Source organism: Rhipicephalus microplus, chromosome 6, assembly GCF_043290135.1.
Source record: "Rhipicephalus microplus isolate Deutch F79 chromosome 6, USDA_Rmic, whole genome shotgun sequence".
Lineage (NCBI taxonomy): Eukaryota > Metazoa > Arthropoda > Arachnida > Ixodida > Ixodidae > Rhipicephalus > Rhipicephalus microplus.
The window spans coordinates 103216404-103229231 of NC_134705.1; positions in this window are offsets into that span (position 1 = coordinate 103216404).

A 12828-nucleotide genomic window follows, 5' to 3' on the forward strand; every position below is an offset into this window, starting at 1 on the left:
GGGGTTCTTTAACGTGCACCCAAATCTGTACACACGGGCCTACAGCATTTTCGCTTCCTTCTAAAATGCAGCCGCCGCAGCCGGGATTCAGTCCCGCGACCTGCGGGTCAGCAGCCGAGTACCTTACCAGTAGACCACCGCGGCAGGGCTCCCCATAAAGGGAATGTTGAGGCAAAGCCACATCACTCAGCTTTCCTTCTTCCAGTTGCTAGATTTCGAGAGGAAAGTCACACTCTCACTGCAAAGGTGAAGACATGATTGCGATAGCAAGATTTCGGAGCGTCACGCGGATAAAGGCAAGTGGATAAAATCGTGCAGTGCTCTCTTTATTAGTATACAACGGACAGAAAGGATACACACACGAAGGGCACGAACAGCATTCACAGCTGAACATTCGATGAGCTATTCACGTTAATTTTAAACACAAAGTACGCACAAAAATAATAAGCACAGGTACAGCCAGTATGAGCGCAAAATAACTTGTTTCACGTCACTCCACTGTGTTTGAACAAGCGCCCTTTTCCCAAAACAGGGACTGTGCAGAGTGCAGAGACACACCCATACGCTCTGTAACTACAGCGCAATCGTCTCGGTGAAAGCTAGAGGCGTACAATTTTCGCCTACCTCGAGAGAGCGCGCAAGAACGCATTCGCGATCTGGCACCTCTCGGCAAATTCTACGTTAGACAAGCGCACGAAACGTAACGAGTGGAGCACCAAGCGGACCCTTGGAGGCCATCTAACCATTTCAGCGGTTATGCTGACAACTCGCTCATATTCCTCACGAGTTCGGTGTACGACTAGCAGTAAATGATGTCTATTGCCAGACACTTTGGGTGAGGCCCCGCTCATCCAACTTCGACGCGGGACAGACTCGCAGGCATGCACTTTACGCTTCGGCCTGCGACGCCTGAAAAGCCTCGAAGTGGTACATCTCAAATTTATTAGCAGGTCGCTCGACCTGTGCGGGGTTGCTTGTGTGGTGATATATAGGTCTGACCATTGCACTCATAGGGCAGACATGGACATTTGAATAAACAAAAACAACCATTTATTTCAAACAGGAGTAATGGAAAGGAAATTACGAAAATAATAGAAAAAAAACACTAACACGCGAATGAAAAGAAACAGATACAGACAATGTTCTAAAGAAACGTAGGAGAAGGTACAAGTAACCACACCGCGGAATGTTATTAAAATAACATTATATGGAAACTAAAAAGAGATCCATGAAAGTAAAACGGAACAACAATCATGTGCACGCTTCTGAACGTCTAGGCGTGTCGCAGTCCACACAACTACACCTATTTAAAAGCTGCTTATAATAAAATAGCAGTATAAAAATGTCACAATAAGAAGTTCCATATGCACCAGGTCAGCTTTTGGTACACGTAGGGGACTCGACGGGTGCCGCTGAAGATCTGTCGAGCTTAGTAGACGACGAGAGTGCCCGGTATTGTAGCCATCTCAATACGTTGCGCGGGTCACTTCATACTCACCGCCTACACGAGCCTTGCGACACTGATGACCTCGCTTCTTGCTGGTTGCACGTCAACTGCGATTCCCATGCAGTCCAAACTTTTTCGCGGCGTTCGCGTGCTCCCGTCCCATCTAGAGGCCATTTCCTTTTTTTAGAACACGTATGTGCCCCTTTCGGTACACTTGTAGGGAGGACGCTGCGGCGCCGCCGCTTGGTCGTCAGTCGCCGGACGTGGTCTTCCCAATACAAGGGCACTCTGCCTTGGATGTTGTGGCATGCGGGTGATACGAAAACTGCAGTAGTATGTGACACAGCCCCCATCTTGAGAATTTCGCTGCGTATCGGTTATTGGGTATTCAAGCTTTGGGTATTCGAGTAGTCTACCGATGTTTTTTCTTTTTCGCGCACCATTTCAGTGACTTGGACGACACCGCACAGAATCTAAGACGCACAGCGCATCACTGTCACACCATGAAGAGAGTCATATCTCACGCACTAGACCATGGCCACACACATACGAAAAAAAAATGACAAAAATAGTACACAGTTCAAAGCTAAGGCCCGAAAGCTTTCTTTGATGTCACATAATCAAACATGCACGCTGTAAGCGGTATAGAAAAGTCACTTATTGAGGCGTTTTGAAACCAAAGAATAGAAAACGAATAGAAAATTGGATTGCCGTTTCAGCTCAGTTTCACTGGGAAACAAAAGAAGGTATCCTGAACACCTCGTCATACTTAGTAAGTATGTGGTCGTGATAGACCTCGAACACAGAAGTAACCTGACAAGAGTATTTCGAAGAAGCCTACCTATTTGCAAACGTAAATCAATTAGGGTTTGTCAAACAAATCGTCTTCAACTAAAACACAACAATAGGTTCATATGGTGGGTGATCTCACACAAACACAAATACAGACAAAACTTTCGAAATTGCTGTATATAAGGGACGCTACTAAACTAATGAGCTACTACAAAACAAGGTATGAAATATGAGCTCTGTTGCTCAAAAACTTGTTTTTTGATGGCGCTCACATAACGAAGCGTTACTCCCAACTTTAACCCGCGTGTGGGAGTTTGAGCGAATTGGTAAGACATGACGATAGTTATAGCGCGAGAACAAAACGGCGACAAAGAGACTAGAAGTGCTCGAGGTGGTCGATCTTTCGAAGCCGTTCGCAGAAACCAGGAAAAACAATACACAGGACGGTCGCTATAACTACGGTTGTGTCCAATCAGTTTGCCCCGTGGTAGCAAGCCATCGTCGACATCGCGTCCTACGGAAATGAGTCTCGCAATCACGTCGCGTCGTCCAGCCATAATGGGCTTCTTCTGCATGTATTCCCTTCCTCGCACACAAGAATGGAGTTGAGGGGGGTTGGCTCCTTCAAGCTCCAGGAACAATCGTCTGCCTCCCGCCTCTATTCTTCTGGTGGTTTGGAGCACGGGGACGCACTCGACTTGGGAATCTGACAAAACACAAACAAAATTTTTGTTGTGTTGTTTGCCTTTTGGTAATTCTTGTTTTTCCCGGTTGCTTTGCACCCTTCGTTTCCCTCCTATTATGGCGGCATTGTTTTCCTTTTGCATGATGCTGAGTGCCCATGTTCGAGATGTCCGCATGCATAATTTTCAGAACAGAACTTGTCTCAACTGTCTTATCAGCTGTGTTGTACATACAGCCGGGATTTCGCTCTAACTTGCAGACGCCCTGACTTGCTTGAAACTTGACTGACTGCTGAATAATGCAAGCGTCTTTCTTAGGGCTGCGCCGTTCGCACCTGGAAGAGCTACGTGCCCCAACATATTCCACCCCACAGTGTGCGTCAGCACACGACTCTGTCCCAATGTCCGCACAGGGGTCCTCGCCTGCCGGGCCAGGTGTACTTAGAGCTTCACAGTGAGCTACGATGGCGATGCACACACAGGGTGGCTGTACCAAGTCAATTACCGATGGCATTTCTGTATCAACAAGACTCCCCAGACACATGGCCTCATCGCCATCACTGCGGCATTCAGTGGCATCTGTGGCCACAACGGAACTTTCACAAGGTAACTCACCAGGTTCACTTGTGAACCCGACGTTCGCCTCATCAGTACTGTGATTTTGGTCAGCTCTCTGCAGTTTAACACCTTCGGCCTCTTTGCTCCTTTGGTGCAATACATCGCAAGCCTCAAGCACGCGGCATCTACTTTCAATTTTCTGGCACGATAGCTGAACATGATTCAAGTACGACTGCTTCTTCAGGCCACTGTCGGTCACGCTACTGGGCGTTCAGCGGCTAAGCTGAGACCCAACTACATCGTACAAAGTCCTAAGTATCCTTTCTCTCTTTGAATTCTAAGCCTGCATTTGCCTCTCCTGTTCCATCAAAAATTCCAAATACTGCTCGTGCCTAATGTGTTCCACATCACGCTCGTATTCAAGTCTTTGTAATTTTGTTTTGACAAAATTGTACAGCTCCTTGCTTACAAAAGCAAATGTTTTTTGCCCTGTTCAATAAGCCTGCAAAACTCTGTGTCGTCCGTTGTTACCAACAAATGCTGACCAACAACGAAATAACAGGACAGCTATATACTTCACACTGAGAGTTAAGCCAGTCTACCGGTCGGCTTGTCCTGTTGTGGACGCCAGATGTCACACACTTCGAGTGAGGCCCCGACAATCGCAGGCTTCCACTTTACGATCGGAGCTTCCAACTCACAGGCTTCCACTTTACGTGTGGCAGCTTGGGCTAGTTGGTATGGCATGACGATTGTTATAGCGCAAAAACAAAACGAGGAAACAGAGACAAGAAGGACACTGACACAGAGACAAGAAGGACACTGTCTTTCGTGTCCTTTTTGTCTCTATGTCGTCGTGTTGTTTTCGCGCTATAACTATCGTCATTTCACCTTACGCTTCGGCCTGTGACGCCTGAAAGGCCTCGAAGTGGTACATCTCAGATTTTTTAGCAGGTCTGTCGACCCGTGCGGAGTTGCTCCAGTAGTGATGTATGGGCCTGACCGACGCACTCATAGAGCAGACATGGACAATTGATTACTGACAAACAAGCTTTAATTTAAAACAAGAGCAATGAGAAGGAGTATACAAAAATAACAGAGGAAAAAAACACTAATACGCGAATGAAAAGGAACAGATACTAACAAACTATGTTCTGAAATGCGCTAGAGCAGGTACAAGTAATCGCAACGCGGATTGTTATAAAATACCATGACGGAAATAAAAAATATACACGGAAATAGTTACGGAAAAACGATCAGGCGTGTGTTTATGACCGCCTGCGTGCGTTGCAGCGCACACAACTACACCTATTAAAAAGCTGGTTCAAATAAAGTAACAGTAAAAAATGTCACAATAAGAAGTTCCATATGGACCAGGTCAGCTATTTGTAAACGTAGGGGAGTTGACGGGTGCCGCCGAAGATCTCGCGAGCTTAATAGACGATTGTGCTCGGTATTGCAGCCGTCTCAATACGTTGCGCGGGTCACTTCATTTTCGCCGCCTACATGAGCCTCGCGACACCGACGACCTCGCTTCTTGCTGGTTGCACGTCGACTGGCGATTCCCATGCAGTCCAAACTTTTTCGCAGCGTTCGCGTTCTCGCGTTCCATCTAGAGGCCATTTCCTTTTTTAGAACACATATGTGCCCCTTTCAGTACAGGTGTAATGAAGACGAGGTGGCACTGCCATTGGTTCGTTAGCCGCCGGATGTTGTCTTTCCAATACAAAGCCACTCTGCCTTAGACTATGTGGCGCTCGCAATACGAAAATTGCAGTCGTTAGTGACATCTATAAATATCTCGCCGTTATTATGTCGAAGGATGTCTCCCCGCGCAGAAAAGAGCCAACAAGGAAATCTAAGGAAAAGACACGACAGGGGGTCATAGCATGGTTTGAGGCGTGATACGTGAACCGTTTGACGCCCACAGCAGCGTTGGTCCGAAGGTGGATCAATGGGCTCAACTTTATAGTTAACGGGAGATGTTTGTCGCACCATGCGGTAGGGGCCATGGTATTTCAACAAAAGCTTTGGATAAAGACCGGGAGGGGTAAACGGGACCCAGAGCCAAACCAACATTCCTGCGTTATAGTGGGCACTATATGCAGACGCCTCGTGGTCAGTTTTCTGGCGCCATTGGTCTTGCGCGGTAAACAAGCGAGCGAGTTGACGACACTCTTCGGCATAAGCAGCTGCTTCGGAAACGGGCGTCGCTTCGGAAGCGTCAGGTCTGTACGGGAGAATGGTGTCCATGGAGCATGATGGTTCACGTCCACACGGGAGGAAGGAAGGAGAGAAGCCGGTGGTTGTTTGTGGCGCAGAGTTGTACGCGTACGTTACAAAAGGGAGCACTTCGTCCCAATTAGTGTGGTCGTCAGACGCGTACATGGCAAGTATATCTCCAAGGGTGCGATTAAAGCGTTCTCTCATGCCAGTGGTTTGAGGATGGTATGCCGAGGTTTTCCAATAGACAGTGCGACATTCCTTGAGCAGCTCGTCGACGGCATTCGAGAGAAACACGCGTTCACGGTCACTCAGTAGTTAACGAGATGAACCGTGCCACAAAATCAGATGTTGAAGAAGAAAGGACACAACGTTTTTCGCAGTGGTAGCAGGCAGCACAGATGTTTCAGCGTAGCGTGTCAAATGATCGACGGTGACGATAATCTACCGGTTGCCTCGAGGAGTGTTGGGTAGAGGACCATAAATATCAATTCCGACGCGGTCGAATGGTCTCGCTGGAGAGGTTAAGGGTTGCAAAAGGCCAGTAGTGCTGTGAGAAGGCGTCTTGCGGCGTTGACACATGGCACATGACCGAACGTACTGGCGAACGTGCCGATACATGCCACGCCAGTATTATCTTAGACGAAGGTGAGAGTAGGTCTTGAATACTCCAGCATGGCCACACTGGGGGTCATCATGAAAGGCAGCGCAGATGTCCGAGCGCAAATGACGGGGGATGACAAGGAGCCACCTATGGCCATCCGTCTCGTAATTGCGGCAATACAACAAGCCTTCACGGACAGCAAAGTGTCTTGCTTGATGAGAAAGAGACTGTGGATTCGATTCTACCGAACTGTGAGAAAAGCATCCGAGCACAGAATTGATCCAGGCATTCTCGCGTTACTCGGCTGGCATGTCGGTGATGCTCAGCGATGAAGAGTCGCAGATGGCAGTTGATAAGCAGGCAAAATCAGGAGGCAGCGGAGACCAGGATAGGGCATCGATGTCTGAATGTCTGCGTCCTGAGCTATAAACAACACGGATGTCGTATTCCAGAAGGCGTAAAGCCCAGGAGGAAGAGGAATAAATGAGGTAACGAGCGAGACGGCCAGTAGGGTCTTTCATGGACGCTAGCCAGCATAAGGCATGGTGATCTGTAACAACATCAAACTGGTGTCCGTAAAGGTAAGTGCGAAACTTTCCTATAGCCCAAATAATAGCCACGCACTGCTTTTCCGTGACAGAATAGTTGGACTCTGCCTTTGTTAGGGTACGGCTGGCATAGGTGACAACGTACTCTTCGCAGCCATCCTTGCGTTGAGCGAGAATAGCACCGAGGCCGACAACTCTAGCATCCGTGTGATCTTCAGTAGGTGCATTGGGATTGAAGTGCCGGAGAACTGGTAGAGACGTGAGTAGCCGGCGCAGCGTCGTGAATGCGACATCACAATAGGAATTCCAGCCCGAGAGGTCCACGCTACTGGAAAGAAGCTGAGTTAGGGGGGCGATTATAGAAGCAAAATTGCGGTTGAAACGCCGAAAATACGAGCACAAGCCTACACATATATGGAGCTCCTTTAGGGTGGTAGGCTTGTGTGATGAGTGAAGAAAACGACGACAACAACGGAAGTGCGGGGCAAGGCGCGTGGGATTTTGAGCCAACTATTCGCGTGAGGTCAGCCAATCAGCTGATGACCTGTGGTGGCCCATAGAGGTGGCGTGCCACGATTGGGCCACGTGTGATCATTACGTGTCTGTACGTTTTGCGCTGGGGACGAGCCGAAGCAGTGGCATACGGGAGACAGCGGGCCGAAGCGTCGGACGCAGGCGATCCAGGTTCCGGCCAGGGAACGCGGCTGTCCACGCTACTGCCGTCCAACTACCAGTTGGAGTGACGTTGCCGGCACGAGAACTGCATCTCGGGGCGCGGCCTGGCCTGCTGTTCTCTTCCTTGCCGAGGACATCGCGGATCTCGGTGAGGCGTCTTCATGGTCAGACGTTCGGCACAGCGACGTACGTGGCCTGGCTAATGGTCACGATTGCGCCGAGCATCGCGTCTCGACGCAAGCTGTTCGCTGGATGGGCTGGCCATTTACACGCATGGAGCATCGCGTCTCCGATGCGGGTTGACTGCTGCGTAGTCGCACCCAGACCGTCAAATGCCGTCGTCACCAGAGCGTCGCACATTGGCAAGCGAGCGCATTCTACAGCGCCTTCCCACCGCCTCCTGCCCTGCACCTCATCGGCGTCTGTCGTACCGCCGATCTGGCCCTCAGGTGCCTTGCAGTTTCGGAAGACGTTAGGCTCGAGGGTTGAGGCCACGAAGGCAGAAGAAGTGGTGCGCCGCTCGAGAGGACGAGCTCCTAGCAGCGTTCCTGAGCCGGACGTGGGCCCCGTACGTGTCAGCCAGGTCGAGCTCCGGTGTGTCTGTTCGATGTCGAGTCCGTCGGCCTGTACAAGGTCCAAGGACGGGGCCTGCTGAACGGCTCCTGCCTGGGTGCAGTGGCAGGGAGCAGGTTCGTGGGCGAGGCCTACCGGGTGTGGTCCTCGTGAGCCGTGGCCTGATCCTGGACCTCAGGAGTTGCGACCCTGACTGCTGGGTTAGCCGCGACGTCCGACTCAATGGCGCTGCAAATGGTAGCGCATCCGTGTGCCATCAGCCGTTCCAGCCGTGCCACCTTTGCCCTCGCACACGTCGACGACCGCATCATGTCGGGACGACGGGGACCCAAACTGTGAGACAGCGGTTTCTTCTTACGAACCGAGAACTATACGCGCTGGACACTGAGTTAGCGTAGCCGCGAACTCTGCGCAGATGAATGGCTGTCTGACTCTCGTGCATGTTGCGTGATGCTTGACGTATAGGGTTGGATATATATAGTTTTATTTTCTCCAGCCACTTCCTTCTCTAGTGTACAATATAAAGCTTCTTTTGTTCGCTTAAATTGCTCACGTTAATCCTTTCTCGTCCGCTATAAACAAACATAGTGACGAACGTCCTTAACCATCGCAGCTTGGGGTACACGGCAACAGCACGCAGTTTGGCAGGGTCCAGCAATATTCCTTTTTTTGAGACGACGAGGCCGAGAACTGTGAGCTTGCGGGTGCCAAAATGACATTTTTTGAAGTTCAGTTGCAACCCGGCTGCTGTAAGGCACTAAAGAACTTGTTCCACACGCGAAAGATGAGTTTCAAAGTTTGCAGAGAAGTCAACTATGTCATCTAAATAACAAAGACAGATATGCCATTTAAGTCCCCTGAGGACACTGTCCATCATTCTTTAAAAGTCGCCGGCGCATTGCAAATACCGAAGGGCATTACATCAAATTCATATAAGCCATCAGGGGTCACAAACGCCGTTTTTGGACGGTCTGGTTCGGCCATTGACAATATTCAATATCTAGAGCGCAGATCCAGTGAAGAGAAAAAATCCGCACCTTGAAGGCAATCCACAGCGTCCTCAATGCGTGGCAGGGGATAAACATCCTTGCGTGTGATCTTGTTTAGTCGCCGATAATCCACGCAAAACCTAATAAAGCCATCTTTTTTCCGCACGAGGACCACTGGCGAAGCGCAAGGACTGTGCGAGTGTTGAATGACACCACGTTGGAGCATCCCATCAACGTGTTGAGTGATGACGTCACGCTCAGCCTGCGAGACGTGGTAGGGGCGCTGACGAAGTCGATTATGATGACCACTGTCGATATTGTGAGCGACAACTGACGTGCGTCCCAAGGGAGGTTGTCCGTGGTCGAAGGAGTTGCGGAAACGATCAAGTAGTTGAATCAGCTGATTGCGCTGGTCTTGCGTAAGCCCGGTGTCCACGCTGCGCGACAGAACGTCTTCGTCAGGTTATGAGGGTGCGGTGGCAGCCGTGACAGCATCCATGGACATCGGCGTCGTATCGGAAGGGGCATCAAAAGGAAATATGGCATCATAAGCATCAAGAAGCCCAATACATTCACCATGTAATAGGCTAGCGGGACAAGGGAACAGATTGCACACGTACACGGCACTGGAACCATCGGCAAGTGTAATGACGGTAAACGGGACGACAAGGTTCCGGCGACGAGCGCATTCTTGCGACGGTGTAAAGAGGGCAGTTGAATCAGGGACGGAGTTGCAAAAAATAGAGACCAGGGCGGTCGAAAAAGCAGAGCTGACGACGTCAGTGGAGATGGTCACCTTTTTAGGCGAGCGGCGAGCAAGAAAGATCTATGAATGTTGTGCTGAACGGAAACAAAACGAGTTGTGCACGGGTGCAGTCGAAAATCGCATGATTAGCGGAAAGAAAGTTCCATCCCAGGATGATTTCATAAGTCGCATGCGGAAGGACGACAAATTCAACGATGTACAGCAGCTCTTGAATCACAACACGAGCAGTGCATGTGGCTGAACGTGCTGCGAACTCGCTGTGCGTAAGGAAATATTAACCAGTGGAGTCGTCACATTGTTCAGTTTGCGGCATAAACTTCATTCATTACACAAATAGCGGCACCTGTGTCGACAATTGCAGTTGTGGTGAAACCGTCCACAAACACGGCAATCTCGTTAGGGGGCGAAAGATGAGGCTTTGAAAATTTCGTCGGTGGCGCAGTTCTTGCCTCGGGAACTGCGACTGTTAGTTCTCCTCCTGGGCGTGGTTGGAACGGTGAAGCATGGGAGAGGGAGACCGAAGACGGGGTGAAGGAGATCGACGTGGGCTGAAGTCTGGTCGATGTGAGCGGCGTCAGGTGCATCAGGTGTAACATGTGATTCTGGTTGCCGGAGAACGTTGCTGGAATGCTGAGCCTCAATAACATAGAATCTACGGCGACGACAGTAGCGCCTGACATGCACTGGAATACCACAGTTGTAGCAGACTGGCCGGTTATCCGGAGTACGCCAAGAGTAACAGGTGCTCGAGGTGGCGAGAAGGGTTGATTTACCGGATAAACTGAAACAGGCGACCTGTACTAGTTGATGGATGGACTGTATGAACGGAGCGGCGCTTGGGCAGGAGGTCGGTGGACGGCTTTTGCATAAGTCAGTGGTGCAGTACCTGATATTGGGGACGTGGGTGAAGGGAGAGCCTCGGACCTTGCGTCTGAATAGAACGGCGAAGAGAGTGATCCAGTGCTGTGGGGGTCTCGTCGATGGTGATCACAAGAGAGAGTTGTCGTACAACTTATTTGCAGATGTACTGTTGAATTTGAGGCATCAATACAGTGTAGTCGGTGCCACTTCTTCTCCACTCCAAAGCCGAAATGTCTGCCGTTCGCGTGTTAGCACGACGTTCAGTAAATTCACTGCTTGCGCAGCTCATCCAAACTTTGACACAGCTGAATCACGGCCGTGACGGTCTGTAGGTCTTTGGCCACAAGCATATGAAAAGCGTCGTCATCAATGCCTTTCATTATCTGCTTTATTCTGTCAGCCTCCATCATCCTCGCATCCGCTCACCTACAGAGGCCGATCACATCCTCAATGTAGCTCGTGAAGCTCTCACCTTTTCGCTGAAATCGTCCCCGCAGGCCAAGTTCAGCGTGAAGCTTGCGCATAGCTGGACGACCGAAAAACGAGGTCACGGTCTCCTTGAAAACCGACCAGGTGGGGATGAAGGCTTGGTGGTTAGTGAACCATAGGTTCGCCAAATTTGTCGGAAAGAAGATGACATGAGTCAGCTTCGCAAGGTCATCCCACTTGTTAATCGCGCTGGCACGCTTGTACTCTGCCAGCCAGTCCTCGACATCGTGATCTTCAGTGCCGTTATATACTGGTGGGTCACGCAGACGAAGTACGCCAGGGGACAGGCGGCGACGTGGTAGAGGCTTACGGGGTGTCGACGCGCTCGGTCATTGCGGAATCAGAAGGTAGCTTACGGCTGTGGAGCTCCAGGATGTTACCCAGCACGTTTCCACCAAATGCAACGTCTTCGTTCACGCTGGCACAGAGCTGGCGCCACTATGCTCCGGTACAATATATATATATATATATATATATGTATATATATATATATATATATATATATTTATATATATATATAGTCAAATAGATCCCCGTGAGCGGTCACAACGTGGTTTATTTCGGCGTTTCAGATAAAGAGACCTGATCCTGATTGTCGCAAAACGAGCGCTCAAAAAGAGTGCGCCGCCAACTCCTCGCGACGAAACGCCGGAGTGACGCCGCGAGGTCAACGATAACAGAACAAAAATAGAGAAAACAAACATCCAAGGCTCCCCGGGCGCACGACTCTCTCCCCTCGGAAGCGTGGCTTCGCCGATGAACCTCCTCACCCCACATCGGCGGCCGAGCAGGCGCTCGAAATTTCTAGAAGGAAATAGGCGTGGTGGTGCCGGGTTGAGTCATCCATCGCGGACGGCCTTCGAGCCGTCTCGTCCCCTCCCCAGCCTTCGCTGCGTATCGCGCCGACGAATTGACCAGAACTTTCTGGAGTCTCGCGCGGGGGGTATTTAATCGAGCAGCCGAGATGAGAGATCAGGAGAAGACGAAAGTTAGCGCCAGAGCACGTAGGGTATCCCGCCGTGTAGTCGGCGAAGGTTTTGTCCGTAGTGACAAAGCAGGAGAAGACATGAGGTTTCCTGGAAGAAAAACTTCGGAGGAGAAGACGGAAGTTAGCGCCAGAGCGCGTAGGGATTCCGCCATGTAGTCGGCGAAGGTTTTGTCCGTAGCGACAAAGCAGGAGAAGAAGAAGAGAATTTCCACCTGAGGGGCGAATGCTCGAGCTACAGGCAAGAGCGTGTGTCTACCGCTATCGAGCGAAGACGTGTGGCAACAGCTGCGTGTGTGAAGCCGACGTATTTCCGGCGAAGAAGTTGGAAGCTTGGAGAGAGGGCAACTGAAGACGCGAGGTTTTCTGGAAGAGAAACTTCAGGGGCAGCGGAACGACAACAACGCTGGACTATGAGTGAGTGATTCTCGGAAGAGTATCATTCAGACTTTTGTTCCAAGAACTTTGGACTGAATAGGTTTTTTTTTCTCTTTAGTCTTTAAGTGTCTTGATTGTTCAATGCATGCGACTGCATTGTAGTGCGTATTGTTGTCTGTGTCCGTTGTTTTGAGTGTGGCTGATTGTACTGTGTAGTACGTTGTTTGACCGGTGACATATTGTATGCAACTATTGTG